Genomic DNA, 3,933 nt, shown 5'->3' on the forward strand with positions numbered 1-3,933 from the left:
GTTATGGATGAGGTAAATACTTTTTTGCCTCAACTTCTACTCATTTATAAAAGTGGTTGACATGCATAAACTATTTGAAAAGTTACAATCCTTTTAAATGAGAACAAACAAATTTTCAATTATATTCTCTTCGTATGTTCATTCTGTTTCTTTAGTAGTAAGAGTTGGTTCCTAATCCCTTCTTTTACATTGCTTTTTGTTTGGTTTCAGGCTAATAAGCTTTTGTCCCCAGAATTCCAATCTTCTATAGTTGTTATTAATTTTAATTTTTCCAAGAATTCAGAAACTTATCTCCATAGGATATACTGATTTTTCCTCATTCCCTTCCTAATTTATTTACCTTGACACTGATTTCCTGTTCTAATGGATCATATACGGATATACAGGTCGGTCGCTCAGGAAGGTTTGGGCATCTTGGTTTAGCAGTTAACTTTATCACTTATTGGGACCGCTTTAATTTGTATATAACTTACAGTCTGTTAAGTTAATGCATTTCAACTGTATATGCTATAGATTTATTATGCATTCTGTCTTTCGTGCTAATATAGGATTGAACAAGAATTTGGAATTGAAATAAAGCAAATTCCACCACACATTGACCAGGTATGACAGGATGGAGTTTAATATTAGCCTTTTAACTGGCAGATATTTTGCTGGGTTCAGTTTGGGTTTTCCTTAATTTCATTTTCAGATGTGTTTGTTGCTAACATTAGTAACATGCTGGGCCCTGTTTGGCATATATTTTGCTAACATTTGTGTTTGTTGCTAACAATTTGTTGCTAACATTAGTAACATCAGGTTGGGGGGAATGAGAAGAGTTTTCTATTTCCCTCAGGAACAGAGAGAACATGTACATCACAAAAATGCTTTACCATGTTTAGTTTTGAGAAAATCCCAAAAAAAAGTTATAAAATTTCCTAGTGGATCTTGAGCTCAGATATTTGGTCAAAATTTGCAACTGCTTCACTTAAGTTTTTTTTTTCAATTTGAGCTAGATGGTTTGATTTCTTTTGTTGCCCTTCTTTGTTTTTTGTTATTTCATTGTGCAATTTCTGATTTATAACTTGGTTATTATATTTTATTTGCTCTTTCTATAGTCGTTTGAGAAAAATTAAAAGTGAGTTTTGTTTGTAGTGAAAGAATTTTTTTCTTTTATGTTTGAAAAATAAAAGGAATTATCATAACTTCATCATCCTCACTTGATAAGAATCCACTTGTTTTCTTGTTTGTTAATTAAGTATGAATTTGGTGACTATTTGATTAAGGAATACACAGTTGGTGGCTCTTGGTGGCTATTTAGTTAAGTATGAATTTGGTGACTACTTGATAAGAATCCACTTGTTTTCCTGTTATTGTTATTGGTGGTGTTTTTCTAGGGATATTGAAAGATTGATAGAAGTTGGGGATAAATTGGTATTGGTGATTTTTATACATACTTATTTTTATTTCTGATATTAATAGAGAGATGCTTGAGCCTTTGCTATATATTGCTGTTGCAGTTGGCCTGCACTTGGACGTCTCATACCCTAATTTGCTTCCGGAATAGGTATGTCACGTTGCTTTCCCTCCGTGCTAGGCTACTATGGTTACTATCTATTTGCAACTTATTCCAAGATATTCCAGAGATTGTTATAAAATTATACAAAATGGTTGAACTAGGAATTTTATATGCATATCTTTAGAATTATCTCTCAGGAATAGTGGTGGCGAATTGCATGTGATCAACTTGTGCATGTCACATATTTCAATATGAAGATGTGACACACCCTTATTCCAAGTCTTATATATTTTTTTATGATTTCTTTCTTTAATATTTATCATGGCAAGATGTTTTATAATTTGCTTACCTTCTGTTTTTCGTTATTCATATGATCATACTTGCAGATTATTCGTGAAGTGTATCATGGAGCTTTCCATTTGGTTTCTTTATCCAAAGAAGGCCTAGTACAAGCTTGGGGTGATTCAATGACATTTCTTAATTCCCTTCCTAGAAATTCATTTTTGTTTATGTTTGTAAATTTCATGTACATTGTCGTTGCATGTATAGAGATGACATGGCTAATTTGGTTTGAATTCTATTAATGTAATATTACTTTTTATTGATTAATTTTTTTAAATGACATTTACATATTTTTGTTAATATTTTTTATTATTTTTGGAGTGTATTAGAGTGCATGTAAAAGCATATACCAATTTTTTTTAATTTGATAAGGATATGGCCACGCTTTTAAAACGTGGCAATAGGTTTTTTTTTTAAATTTGATAATGATACAGCCACGCAAGCGTGGCAATAGGTTCATTTCTAGGTACATTTAAAATCGTAGCCTTATTGTTCCCTATCGGTACGCTTTTGAAGTGTACCCAAAACCAACCTTTTGGGCACGCTTCAAAAGCGTGATGATATGTACACTTTTCGGTACGCTTCTCAAGCGTAGCAAGAGATGAAAGCGTGCCAACAAAAGAAGCGTACCGATAGATCCACAAACACGTGGCGATAGAGCAACCGGCACACTTGCGGATGTGACCCTTTCAAAAGCGTGCCAATAGCTCAAAAAGCGTGGCAAAAAGCTATCGGCACGCTTTTTTGTACTTTTCGGCACGCTTTAAAAGCGTGGTAGAAAGCTTCTTTTCTTGTAGTTCAATATTAATTTTTAGGATATTTATTATTATCAAAACTCAATATATTATTATTTCATAAAATACGAGAAGTCATGTATTTTATCATATCTTGACATTCATTAATTAGTACAATTGGAAGAGCTTACTGCAAAGTATTGTTAATCACTTAATCGATTATTCAATTACAACAACACAAACAATTCTGATCTAACGTTGAACCCAGATTATTTACAGACATTGCAAGCAATATGTCCCTAAAATGGAAGTGGTGATAGCCTAACCAATTTGGATGTTTCAACTCCAAATACATTGAACAACAGATATTACTCCAATCTTAGGTCTCAAAGAGAATTGCTTCAGAGTTATCAAGAGCTTTATTCAACAAGAACTAACAATTTTTAATTTCAAAAATTAAACAGAAAATAAAATAATTAACACTTTAACATATAACATAAACCAAAAATTATAGACTAACACTAACCTGACCGAGTGACCGGAAAAGACGACGCTGGAGCATGGAAGAAGCTGGCTGCTGGAGAGGGAATCGCTGACCGAAGATGAAGCTGGCTGCTGGAGAAGGAACCGCAGACGACGATGCTAACGAAGATGTCGACGGAGACGCCGACGACAGAGAGGAAGTTGGTTGCTGCGTCGCTGCCGCTACCAGGAAGACAATGGAGAAGATGATGCGCCTGACGGTCCTGTGGACGAGGTGGAGAAGACGATGCGCCTGACCCCTGATGGAGAAGACGATGGAGAAGCTGGTTGTTCGAGTAATGGTGAGGTTTGAGGAAGCTCTGCCTCTGCTAAGGTTTCTGGGTTTGTTTACTCCATGGAGTAAGAGACTGAGAGTGTGAGAGGGCGCCGCTAGTGTTACTGTGTTAGGGTTACAAGTTGGAAAACTCACTCAAAGAGTTTTTTTATTTATTTAATTATATATATATATATATATATGTTTATTTAATTAATATATGATCGGGTTCACAGGTTGGTTCGGATTCTGCACCCCAGAACTGTTACCCGAACCAATCACTAGGAATAGCTATCGGTTTGGTTCGGATTGAACCCGATTACCTGTTAGTTCCAGAACCAATTTAATTGGTTCGTTTAGGGTTCGGATGGGTAATCAGGTACCCGTTACCTATGCTCACCCTTATTCTAAATGACCGTCTTCCTTTAAAGTGTAGAGAAACAAATTTATGACAGTCTCTAACAATCATTATTGACATAACCGTCGCTATATCAGAATATTGCGACAGTTTATTTTTTCAGTAGTTTATAACTGCCTGTAAACCTCAACAATGTGTAAATATG

At 34.8% G+C, this 3,933-nt stretch overlaps 2 long non-coding RNA genes across 2 annotated transcripts; both read left to right on the top strand.

Moving 5' to 3' along the window:
• On the top strand, positions 1-737 carry LOC110264841. Its single transcript, XR_002351099.1, has 2 exons — positions 1-460; positions 549-737. It is a non-coding gene; the product is annotated as an uncharacterized LOC110264841 (long non-coding RNA).
• Positions 758-2,140, top strand: LOC107606677. The gene is made up of 3 exons (XR_002351098.1): positions 758-850; positions 1,500-1,546; positions 1,885-2,140. It is a non-coding gene; the product is annotated as an uncharacterized LOC107606677 (long non-coding RNA).

Source organism: Arachis ipaensis, chromosome B07, assembly GCF_000816755.2.
Source record: "Arachis ipaensis cultivar K30076 chromosome B07, Araip1.1, whole genome shotgun sequence".
NCBI classification, from domain to species: domain Eukaryota; kingdom Viridiplantae; phylum Streptophyta; class Magnoliopsida; order Fabales; family Fabaceae; genus Arachis; species Arachis ipaensis.